The sequence below is a fragment of the Hippocampus zosterae genome, chromosome 1 (genome assembly GCF_025434085.1).
Source record: "Hippocampus zosterae strain Florida chromosome 1, ASM2543408v3, whole genome shotgun sequence".
Lineage (NCBI taxonomy): Eukaryota > Metazoa > Chordata > Actinopteri > Syngnathiformes > Syngnathidae > Hippocampus > Hippocampus zosterae.
The window spans coordinates 5,251,704-5,264,220 of NC_067451.1; the positions used below are offsets into that span (position 1 = coordinate 5,251,704).

General features: G+C 46.0%; 1 protein-coding gene and 1 long non-coding RNA gene across 2 annotated transcripts in view; one reads left to right on the forward strand and one right to left on the reverse strand.

Moving 5' to 3' along the window:
* Positions 1-7,314, forward strand: part of gba3 (glucosidase, beta, acid 3) — a 33,410-nt gene extending 26,096 nt beyond the window's left edge. Inside the window, exon 8 of the transcript XR_007964467.1 lies at positions 6,691-7,314. The gene's annotated coding sequence lies outside the window, so the exon portion shown is untranslated. The remainder of the gene's footprint in view (positions 1-6,690) is intronic.
* Positions 1-12,517, reverse strand: part of LOC127609153 (uncharacterized) — an 83,573-nt gene that overhangs the window by 23,128 nt on the left and 47,928 nt on the right. The window lies entirely within an intron of this gene.

A 12,517-nucleotide genomic window follows, 5' to 3' on the forward strand; every position in this document is an offset into this window, starting at 1 on the left:
GAGCCTATCCCAGCTGTCTTCGGGGAGTAGGCGGGGGACACCCTGAATCGGTTGCCAGCCAATCGCAGGGCACACAGAGACGAACAACCATCCACGCTCACACTCACACCTAGGGACAATTTAGAGTGTTCAATCAGCCTGCCACGCGTGTTTTTGGAATGTGGGAAGAAACCGGAGCACCCGGAGAAAACCCACGCAGGCCCGGGGAGAACATGCAAACTCCACCGATCCACGCCCACACTCACACCTAGGGACAATTTAGAGTGTTCAATCAGCCTGCCACGCATATTTTTGGAATGTGGGAAGAAACCGGAGCACCCGGAGAAAACCCACGCAGGCCCGGGGAGAACATGCAAACTCCACACAGGGAGGCCGGAGCTGGAATCGAACCCGGTACCTCTGCACTGTGAAGCCGACGTGCTAACCACTGGACTACCGGGCCGCCCAATGCCGTGATTATTCTTCCAAAAACGGAGCTGATGAACACAACATAAGCAGCTTGCATTATTAAGAGGTCAATCAACAAGCTCAAAATATGTAAAGTACACTGGAAGGGGGGGTGGGGGGCGGGGATGGTTAGGGGTGTTCCTGATCCAAAAAGTTAGGCTTGTTTGGAGAGTTAAAGTGCTCCACAACCAATTTTCAGGCTTAATGGAGGTGAAAGGGTTCATTACACTCCCACTTTTGGTGATATAATTTCACCTCTATCAGTCCTTTTTTTTTTTTTTTTTAATCAGTGCAGCATTTAAGGATGCTCGAATCGAATGGGAGTTTTATTATTTTTTTACCTTTTGACACCTTCTGTTAACTTTTGACGAAAGCACACTTGCAAAGTAATGGCTTTGCGGGCGCTCTCCACTCTTAACTTGCGCTCGGAGATAAATTAGCAGCACGCTAACGCGACGGGAAGACTGAACGGAAAATGGGAAAGGATTTGCGCTAAGAGGGAAGTAAACAAGCCGGAGCCGAGCTGTCGGTGTAATCGATGTTTGGGGCCGAATAATTGCAGACTACACAAGCGATCCGGCGCTGAAATTGGACTGAATGCATGGCTAAAATTGGCTTCACTTTCTGCTTGAACACACCTTTAGTCTTGTTCATTACTTCTCCTCTTCGAGGAGTGTGTGTGTGTGTCAGCTGAGCGAGTTTGGTCCATGTGGTTTTCTTTTATCAGGAAAGCTTCAGGTACCGGAGGGGATCTGTTACGGCACAACGAGCCAAATCAAAGTCAATTTGACATCAAACTTGGGCACACACAAAGATTAAATAGACACAAATGATCCGAGCGCTCCTTCTCATCCCCCCGATTTTCCGTCTTCTCCTTGCAAAGCTTTACAAGTTAGCTTCGTGATGACTTGTGTTAAATATCTTTTTTTTTTTTAGTCTAGTGAGCAGAGAGAGATGAGCACGAGGGGATTCAACTTTGAAACGAGTGCAAAAAACTCCCCTTTTCCATTGGTTCCATTGAAACTTTGAACAGAAAGTGTAATGTGTTTCCATTGGAGACTCTCAGAGGATGAGGATGGCGGGGGCGGGCGGGGGTGATTTGGGCTTTCAGTTTTGCCTCTGTGCTCATTTTAAGCCTTATTAATCAAATTATTTGCCCAATTGTATGCGTTTAACATCGTCCCCGAGTTGGCACCCGGCTGAATTGCACCTTTTTCGGGAACATTTACCAGAAAGCCTGCGGATGGAGGACACAATGGCTTGCAGAACATGAAACCCTCGCACTCGTCTTGGAAATCCCACTGCCCCCCCCCCCCCCCCCCCGTCCCCCATGTCCCAAATAATTCCGTTGACTTCATATGGCTGAGCAATGTCATTGACTTAAACACCAACGACTTTGAATCGTACGACAGTAGCCGTTCCGACTTGTTCACGCGCTCAAGTGGGTCATACCAAAAAAAATGATTGAGGTTGTTATAAGGGTAAAACTGCCTAAAAATGGATGCACGGTGACATCAGGGGTTTATAAATATTTTCTCTGTGCGTACTGGGGACTTGGGAGTCATTTCTAAAAAAGGAGTTGTAAAAAAAAAAAAAAAATGGAAGCACTTTTCCCTTTAGTCTACAAAGTGACAACACAATGGCAACGCTAACCTTGAGCTATCGTCCCGAATCGGACCTTGATTTGAGGCGTCGCCTTTCCCTGACGGAAGGTTAACGTGGACGCGAGCGCGAGAATCTCTTGGAAAGAAACAAGTCTATCCGGGTGCGGTTGAAAAAATGACGGCGGACACCCAGGAAAAAGTCTTCCCTGGATACCGTTTGAAACGGGCCTTCCTGTTTGTGAGAGTCAAAGCAAGGCGGACGCTAAAAGGAAGAAGAAAAAAAGGTGACGGGAGGAAGACACGAGCGATCGAGGGGGGCAGGGTGGGGGGGGGCAGGCTAAAAAGAAACAAGTCAAGGGAGAGAGCGGGTAATGAAGGGCGAGAACATGTCTGACTGTTTCAACGCTTCATTCTGATGCATGGAGACAGACGGGAGAATAGATTGCTAGCCTTGGGTGCATAAGGACAGAACCATTCCCCGGAGAGATGGATTAGGCCAAGGAGTGAAAATAAATGATCACAGTTTTTTAATGGCCTTTTGGCTTGCGCAGCACAGCCACCCCCGCTGTCCCCCTCCCATCAGCCAGGCCTCGCAACCTTTCCCACATCCATGTGGAGGGGCAAGTTTTACAGCCATGACATTTTCACACGCCAGCTGTCGAGCCCCTTAAAAACGCCTTCCAACGAGTTCAAGAATGGCATCGAGGGTGCACGGATGGACGATATCAGATGTGATTTCACTTCATTAATCAATTATTAAATCCCGTAGACCAGGCATGTCCAAAGTCCGGCCCGCGGGCCAAATCCGGCCCGCGGTCGAATTTCATCCGGCCCTCGGCCCCTGTCATAAAATCAGTGCCGTCTGGCCCGCAGGTTGGGCGCAATGGAACACGTGTTGCATTGACTGAGGTCTCGTAGACTGGTGAGTGATGTTTCATAGAGTACTGCTTCCCTCTAGTGGCTAAATGAGTAATAGCATTCACTAAATGAGTAATAGCATTTAGACACTAGAGGGCATCACTCACGAGTTAACAAGACATCACTCCGTGTTTATATTGACTGATATGTCATATTTCAAATGATCCTTGCAGTTGTGGATATGTGTATTGCTTGTTCATTTCCCTGTTGTTCGAGTCAAAGGTTTTGTGACTATTGAAAAGTCATGGTGATACATTTTATGTTTCAAATCAATCAATTTGCACTCAGGAGACTTCTGTTTAAGAAAAAGTCAAGTGAATAAGCAGTTGCATGTGATATACCTGTTTCAAATGAACCAAAAGAAATTCTTAAGATTGTTGAAATTAAAATTAAAATGGAAATGTAAAGAATGTCAGCCAAGGTCGGCCCCCCGACATTTTACCACATAAAATCTGGCCCCCTTGGCAAAAAGTTTGGACACCCCTGCCGTAGACAGACCCCCCCCCTCCCCCGCCCCCCAATTTGGATCTCTGGAATCTTTTCATCCCAATTTCAGTAAGGCCAAAATGGAAGGCCGGAAGTCACCCCGAGTGCCCAGAAGGGATATCTGTGTCCGTCGAGTTTACCTCCAAACAGAACCAGAGGAAGTTCATGTTCAATTCATAAGCTGACATCACAGTGCGCGGCGGCGTCCGAGCTTTTGGATCTGTTAATTTTTTACAAGGCGCCATTTGATCCAAATATGTGAAGACAGCGAACAGGTCCGGCATCTCCTACTTGCCGAAAGCACCGTTCTCCCCTTTGAATTAAAAAAAAACAACAACAACAACAATCACCCCCACTGTTTTAATTAAACCTTTTTTTTGTTTGTGTGTTTTTTCAATCTAAATTCACCCAATATAGCAGCTTTTTTTTTTTTTAATAAGGGGGGTGGGGGCAAACTGTCTTTTTTGTTCATGTCCAAAGCAATTTGTGAGCGCGCCCTGCCTTTCTCGCAAGGGCATTGCACATTAATGACATTCATTACCCCATTTCATATCTCAAAATCCAGTGGCGCATTCATCTTGGCATTACATATAGATGTATATTTAAAATACAGCGCAGGCGTCTGTGTCGAATAAAAAAGGTGGCCATTCGTTTTTATGGAAATGTAGCCCTGGGTTGTGTCATAAAAAAAATGGCCGGCCCTCCTAATTTGTGTTATGATAAGTTCCATACCTGATTGCCTCCATAAGAGGCAGATCTGTCTTCATAAGGCGCAGTGAGGTTCCTGACACCTATTTTACTCCGCTAATCCATTTGTTTGATTTATTTCGTACAGTGTGTAGTTAATGTCTCTAAAAAGGCTCACAAAGAGAGAAAAAGGCCCCAAAAAAAAAAAAATAAAAAATAGGAGCGGGGATAAGGATCAGACTTTTCAATGTCTAATCGTTCTTGTACACCTCAAAATTTCTTCCGGTTAAATAGATGAGATGCTTGATCAGCGCCGGAGATAACGGGTTGTCTCGACGAGATAGCGATTCAGAGCCATGTGATAAGCATTCTCTAAATAAACTCCAGACTTGGGCTGCATAACAAGTCGAGGCGATTGAAATCGCAAAGCGAGGCTTTTCCTCCGAGTAACTCTTCCGGTCCGTCGCTTGCTCATCTCGAATCTGCAGCGGGACAGCTGGTTGAGGGTGAGAGCAGGTGCTAGCGATTCTACAGACCGAGAACATCCGTCGCTGTCGGACTGAGAGGGGTGGGGGGGTGCAAAAAGGAAATGGGTGAGGGGCTCCTCGATCGTCATTTGACAGCCCTGGGACTGTGAGACGTGGCCCTCAAACTGGGAATCGTCGCCGGCTTGCAAACGGATGGCAAAAGAGCAAAAGTCGGATGCCAACCGAAGCCCGGAATTCGCATATTTCCAACGGAATTCTGCAAAATGTGAGGATCCTCGAAGAAAAACACCAGTGGACCACACAGATTTGAAATAAAGCCGCATGTCCGCACACGCATACACGGACACAAAATTGGCGCCGACCGCAGGGACTCGGGGAGAACCATTTTAAGGGGGGTAGCGTGTGTGGTTTTGACACGGCGACGTCAAGAACTAATCCTGACCTTTCCCCAGCCCCAAAATTGAAAAATAAGCGCAAAAATAAAATAGAAGGCGGATGTTATCGAGGCAGCCGCGAGAAGTGCCGCATCTAATGGAGGGAGAATTGGGTTGACTATCTACTTTTTTTTTTACAAGGTCTTAGAGGTTGTCCTTGGCTTCCTCCTCTGCCTCAACCTTGAGAGCCATTTTGTCCAGCTATCTCCCAATCGCACATCCGCGTGACAGAAGACCGGCGCGACAATGGCGTGCAATACATGACCTATACACAGCCAAATCATGGCCCCCGTGGTTCATTAAATGAGGGCCGTTTAACCTTTACAAGGCTTGACAGAGCCGCTCGACATTGTCATACCTGTTAGAGCTGTAAATGACCTCGGCCGCAACCGCGGCTCGCTGTCGGCACGCATCTCGCAGGAGCGAATAGATTTGGTTACATTACCCAACCATCCGTGGCGTAGTGCCAAAGGAGGGGGAGGGGTTATGGGATGATGCGCTCGACACCCATCCACAACCCCCTTGGGGGTGGCTGGAGCCACATGTGACCATCATCAGAACTAGCATAGCACTGGAGCGCGAACCCATGCCAGACGATTTCCGTGAGACCGCAGGAAAAGATTTGATTCCGCCGAATTGGTCCTGGGAATAAATGAATGACGACAAATACCGTATTTTATAAGTCTTTTCGCATTGAAATAAGACTGAAAAAGTGGAGGTCGTCTTATATTCGGGGGTCTAGACATTATACCCGTTCACAACGCTAGACAAATACCGTATTTTATACGTTTTTTTTGCATTGAAATAAGACTGAAAAAGTTGAGTTCGTCTTATATTCTGGGTCTAGACATTATACCCATTCACGACGCTAGACAAATACTGTATTTTATAAGTTTTTTTGCATTTAAATAAGACTGAAAAAGTGGGTGTCGTCTTATATTCGGGGTCTAGACATTATACCCATTCACAACGCTAGACAAATACTGTATTTTATAATTTTTTTTGCATTTAAATAAGACTGAAAAAGTGGAGGTCGTCTTATATTCGGGGTCTAGACATTATACCCATTCACGACGCTAGACGGTGCCAGATATCATTGAAGCGAATGCTGAAGTTGACTCCCCAGGCCAAAGCGAACCCCTGTCAGGAGGAAGAATAAAAAATAGCGGTAAGAAAGAAAACAGAAGAAAATAATTGAAGAGATAACAGAAAATGAAGTAACATAGCGACAATCTGGAGAAAAGTGTGTCGAAGATCGGCCAGGTTAACCGGCAGCTGAGGAGAAGTTATGGTGTCAACTTCAAGATGCTTTTCCCCTCAAATATATTGTTATAATCATTGGTTTCAGATGTACTGTAATTATTTTCTGTATAAAATTTAATTTGGTGTTCAAAAAGACTTTTTTTCAAACTTGAGTCTTGAAAAAGAGGGGGTCGTCTTATAATCAGGGCCGTCTTATATTCGGGCCTATACGGTAATGTACAGAATGTCTGCTCTCTCTCTCTTCCCATGACGGTAATTGTTCCAAAAGGTTGGGAAACACCGCAACAAAAGCCCAGCTTTAAAAAAAAAAAAAGATAATAATAAATAAATCCTCGTGTGCTCGTTTGTTTTTTTGTCCCGCAGCATGTTAGCAAGTAACTGACCAAACCCCCAAAAAAGTGATTGGGAACAAACTCCCCACAGCTGCGACGCAGTCATTTCCAGATTTATGCACGGCAACAAGAGAGACGGCGGCCTTTTCTTCCAGGACGGAATGTGCCGCTAATGTCGGCGATGCAACAGGCTACGACTTCACTTCACACCGACAGCGATTGAGGAATGTGCTGAACCGTCGTTCTCCAGCTGTCATGAGGGAAGCCGGCCAGGTTTTACACCATTTATTACTTTTTGTCTTTTTGCCCACTCAGGGCATTGCTAAGCAAACAGCTGCTTCATCGAGCAAGACACAGGGGCAAGATTTTCTTTGGTGCGGTGTTTGTGTCCCACTAAATAGTCCACTCGTGCTAACGTTGTCTCCTCAGGGGAGGGGGGGTGGATGTTCCGCTGCGGCTGTCATCACCGTTGTCTGCAACACCCATTCGCGTCGTTTCTTTGCATAAAGACAAACGGGGGCGTTGTGAGCAGTTGCGACACCTCACGTTGAATATCTTTTTGATGATAGAGGAACTCATTTGGAGTAGTTCTTACAGCTGGGGAAAGGCTGAAATGACCTTCGCGCAAAAGCATCCACCTCCTGTTCGGGATTTCGCATCACCCGTTCACGACGCTAGACAAATACCGTATTTTATAAGTTTTTTTGCATTGAAATAAGACTGAAAAAGTGGAGTTCGTCTTATATTCGGGGTCTAGACATTATACCCATTCACGACGCTAGACGGTGCCAGATATCATTGAAGCGAATGCTGAAGTTGACTCCCCAGGCCAAAGCGAACCCCTGTCAGGAGGAAGAAGAATAAAAAATAGCGGTAAGAAAGAAAACAGAAGAAAATAATTGAAGAGATAACAGAAAATGAAGTAACATAGCGATAATCTGGAGAAAAGTGTGTCGAAGATCGGCCAGGTTAACCGGCAGCTGAGGAGAAGTTATGGCTCCAATGGCAGCCATTCGTGGAACTCAACAACTTTGGTGAAAAGTTGTCCAAAATCCGTTCACGCTGCTCGAGATCTCATTGGCTGTTCAGGGACCTGACAGAGAAGGTCACTGGAATGGGACCGCCTCAGAGGAAGCTCAACAGCTATTTTCTCCCGTGATTTACTTCACATTATTGGAGTATTGGCCTCTGGATGTCCTAAACATGGCTAATTAATCAGAGTAATTATTTGCTTAGGCAGACAAAGTGAACATTTTGTCCGCATTCGGCACTTTTCGACAGGAGAGCGCCGTGTTCCGGGAGCGCGGGCGCCGGGGAGGGAGCGCTGATTCCAGCGATTCGTGAGCACGTGGCAGATTTTTTTTTTACCACGTGCGCCGCATGTCCAATACAACTCGGACTCATTTTTATTTGCTCATTAATCAGTCAGGTATTGGAAGTCTTCCTTTTGAATCCATCCATCCATCCATCCATTTTCTGAACCGCTTAATCCTCACTAGGGTCGCGGGGGGTGCTGGAGCCTATCCCAGCCGTCTTCGGGCAGTAGGCGGGGGACACCCTGAATCGGTTGCCAGCCAATCGCAGGCCACACAGAGACGAACAACCATCCACGCTCACACTCACACCTAGGGACAATTTAGAGCGTCCAATAAGCCTGCCATGCATGTTTTTGGACTGTGGGAGGAAACCGGAGCACCCGGAGAAAACCCACGCAGGCCCGGGGAGAACATGCAAACTCCACACAGGGAGGCCGGAGCTGGAATCGAACCCGGTACCTCTGCACTGTGAAGCCGACGTGCTAACCACTGGACTACCGGGTCGCCTTCCTTTTGAATGCGGACTCCTTTTTTTTTTAATAAAAGGTCCTAAAACTCATCTTAACACCGGACGTTTAATTCTTCATCAGCGGAATGTGAATTAATTTCAGGAACAATGACTTTCGAGTCGGCTGTGAGCACCGTCTAAATCAAATCTAATTATCTCCGATGGAAATGTAGTTACATTTGTTCAGTTGTTGAGATTTTTTGCGAAATTAATTGGCTTGAAAAAGGCCACAGAAATGGGCAGTCATGAATTGATGGGATCAAAGCAGCAGCAGCAGCACACACACACACACACACACACACACACAGATTCTCGTCACTCTGGCCTATATATCGAACAGGCTGGTGGTTCGAGGACTCCAAATCTGTTCATCTGTCAAAGTGTCAGAGTCTATGCATCACGGCAGAGTGTTGGGTGCACGCACGCAGCAGAAAAGAGCATCTCTCGCGAGCAAAGCAGAAGGCGTTTGCCATATTTTAAAATGACGCCGGCTCGCCAAGATATCAGATTGCTCTCCGTCTTGCAGGAGACGTCTGCCGCTCGCTCGTCTTGCGTGGGAGTAACAGAACATAAACTATTTTCAGTAGGCCCTCTAAACACCGTACAGAAAATGAAAGTCACACAGGCGGAATGGGTTTGCTCGCCGACGACGACTTGGCGACGACGCTTCGCTTTGCCTTGGGGAGGCCCATCGAGGTGTCACGAGAGTGTCACGAGAGTGTCGCAACGCAACGCGTGCGAGACTTAATGGGTGGAACCGGCAGGCCACATAAAGGCGTTGACGCATTGTTAGCATTCACCGGGTGACTCTATTCATGGGCCTTAGTTACGAACAATTGGGCGCAAATGTGGCGGCGGGAGCACCTTGACGTCATGATGGCCTCAAGTCAAGTTGATTTTTAGCGCAGATCATGTGAAACTTGCCTTAGGGAGCAGGCCGAAGTAACGGTATGGAGGTTCCGAGCACTGCTTTTACAACATTGGCGCATGACCGTCACGACACATCTGCAGCATATTTTTCCTTTTTATGATCCAGTTAGCATGACATCCTTCTCTTTCTGATTATTCAAGAATGAAAAAAAAACGTTTTTCCCCCTATTGAAAATGTTATTCTGTGGATCTTGAAAGATCGGTCTGCTGGCAATAGTGGGAATTCCGCTTTGAAAATGGCTGGAGTTAAAATCAGAAATACAGTGGCACCTCCACTTGTGGACGTCTCTTTATACGAAAGTTACGAAATGCCTCAACTGGAAAATATTGCCTCTTGTTACAAAAGAAATTTCAAGATATGAAAAGTAAAAATGCAGTATGGGCTGATACTCGCAGCTCCGAGTTTCCCGAACCTAACATACTTATACTGTAGCTCCTCTGCTATTGGCTATTCACGAGCATCTTCCTGGCATCCCATTGGCTAAGAGGGACCTCTACTGTCTGTGCCTATGTGTGTATGTAGATAGATAGCTGCGTCTATGCAGCGTCCTCGTAACTCGACGCTCGGTGCCACGAGGCGTTCAGTTTTATGTCAATGCAAATTAGCCAGAAAAGTCTTCACCAGTCAGGCGGTCGCTCACTAAGCTGATGTTTGCTTTGGACATTTGTTAAAAGCTGACCAAAGCAAACACCCTTGGATCAGTTTTTGACAAAACACCAGGCAAAAACCACTTCTGAGGGAGAACATGGACTAAAGAGGGCAAAAAAACGAGGATGCAGTTAAATTAAATGCCCATCATTTTTATTCTCTACTCTGTTCTTTGTTTTTTTACATTATGAACAACTGTCATTGATTGTGCTAATAATCTAATTGTAGTATGTATTGGTTACAGATTTTGATGCATTTTTATGCTTTAGAAAACATTTTTGTCTGAATTTTGTGGGGGCTTGGAACAGATTAGGGCAGGGGTGTCCAAACTTTTTGCCAAGGGGGCCAGATTTTATGTGGTAAAATGTCGGGGGCCGACTTTGGCTGACATTCTTTACATTGAACAACAATATTGTTCAACAAATTTTAGTAAGCCAGTTTGTTTCACATTTCCATTTTTATTTTAATTTCAACAATCTTAAGAATTTCTTTTGGTTCATTTGAAACAGGTATATCACATGCAACTGCTTATTCACTTGACTTTTTCTTAAACAGAAGTCTCCTGAGTGCAAATTGATTGATTTGAAACATAAAATGTATGACCATGACTTTTCAATAGTCACAAAACCTTTGACTCGAACAACAGGGAAATGAACAAGCAATACACATATCCACAACTGCAAGGATCATTTGAAATATGACATATCAGTCAATATAAACACGGAGTGATGTCTTGTTAACTCGTGAGTGATGCCCTCTAGTGTCTAAATGCTATTACTCATTTAGTGAATGCTATTACTCATTTAGCCACTAGAGGGAAGCAGTACACTATGAAACATCACTCACCAGTCTACGAGACCTCAGTCAATGCAACACGTGTTCCATTGCGCCCAACCTGCGGGCCAGACGGCACTGATTTTATGACAGGGGCCGAGGGCCGGATGAAATTCGACCGCGGGCCGGACTTTGGACATGACTGGATTAGGGCATTTACGTGGAAAACGCGTCTCTACTTACAAAATATTCCAGTTACGGCTTTTTTTTTTCCCAGAACCAATTAATTTCCTAAGTATAGGTGCCACTGTACACATCCTGAAAAACACACGTGTAATATGGTACAAGACAAAGCACTACTTTTGTACGCTTTATATTCAACAGTTATCACACAAATTGCGAGAGCCTAACATGAAGTATTTCAAGAATAACGAAGAAAGTCAATAAAGACAAAACATATTTTTAAAAAAAAAGGGGGGGGGTCTCGTTTAGACGGCGTTTTCTTTAAAAACAGACTCAGCGTGGGCTGGAAAACAGCAGTACTCTCTGCATTCCATTACAATAATGTCCTTACGCGATTGTTCTTAAAGTAACCCCACTTATGAAGCACTTGAATGCAACAAAGAGATGCTCGGCTGCTGCATTACTCTGACGGCTAAATATAAATGGGTACACGTTGCGCAAATGTGATTATGCTTTCGAAGTGGGCACAGAGATTACTTACAGGAAAAGACCGGCGACACAGTCGCTCCCAAAAAGCGTAGTTTGTCTCTTGTATTTTCCTCCCACTTTTGAGCGTTGCCTCAATGACCGATTCAACTCAGACTGCCCAAGTGTCAACTGATTGAACAGCATAAACCCAGTCAGATTCAACTCTGTGGGAAACGTGATCAAATGAATGGTCTAAAATAAAGATTTTCCGGGCTACTGCCGCAATATAGACACCGAGTTTCACACAAGGTCATACAAAGTATAGATGAGAACGTGAGTTTGAGGCGAGGCGTTTAACGGGAGCCGTCGTTTTGCTGCAGTGCTGAGGCCGATTAGCATTCCTGCGGCTAACTCACCGACGCCTCTCATACCGTACAGCTGTGACAGCCATCCCCCTCATCCATCTCTCTCACCCAGACCATCTATTCTGAGACATTATTGGACATTTTATAATGTCTGTAAACAACAGAAGGTGAGGAGCTCGGTCATCCGAGAGGGACTCAGAGTCGAGCCGCTTCTCCTCCACATCGAGAGGAGCCAGATGAGGTGGCTTGGGCATCTGATTCGGATGCCTCCTGAGCGCCTCCCTGGTGAGGTGTTCCGGGCATGTCCCACCGGGAGGAGACCCAGAGGAAGACCCAGGACACGCTGGAGAGACTACGTCACCCAGCTGGCCTGGGAACGCCTCGGGATCCCCCGGGGAGAGCTGGAAGAAGTAGCTAGGGAGAGGGAAGTCTGGGCTTCCCTGCTAAAGCTGTTGCCCCCGCGACCCGGCCCCGGATAAGCGGTAGAAGATGGATGGATGGATGGATGGTAAACAACAGTTGCCAGGTTACTTCCAGGAGAAGGAAAAGTGATTGACTGACCTGAAGTGAAACAATAACAAAAACATGCTTGGGTTTCCGCCGTTCGAAACACCCAGAAAGGTTTCGGATTAAATATCGTCGGTATCCAAATGTTTAGGTTAAAT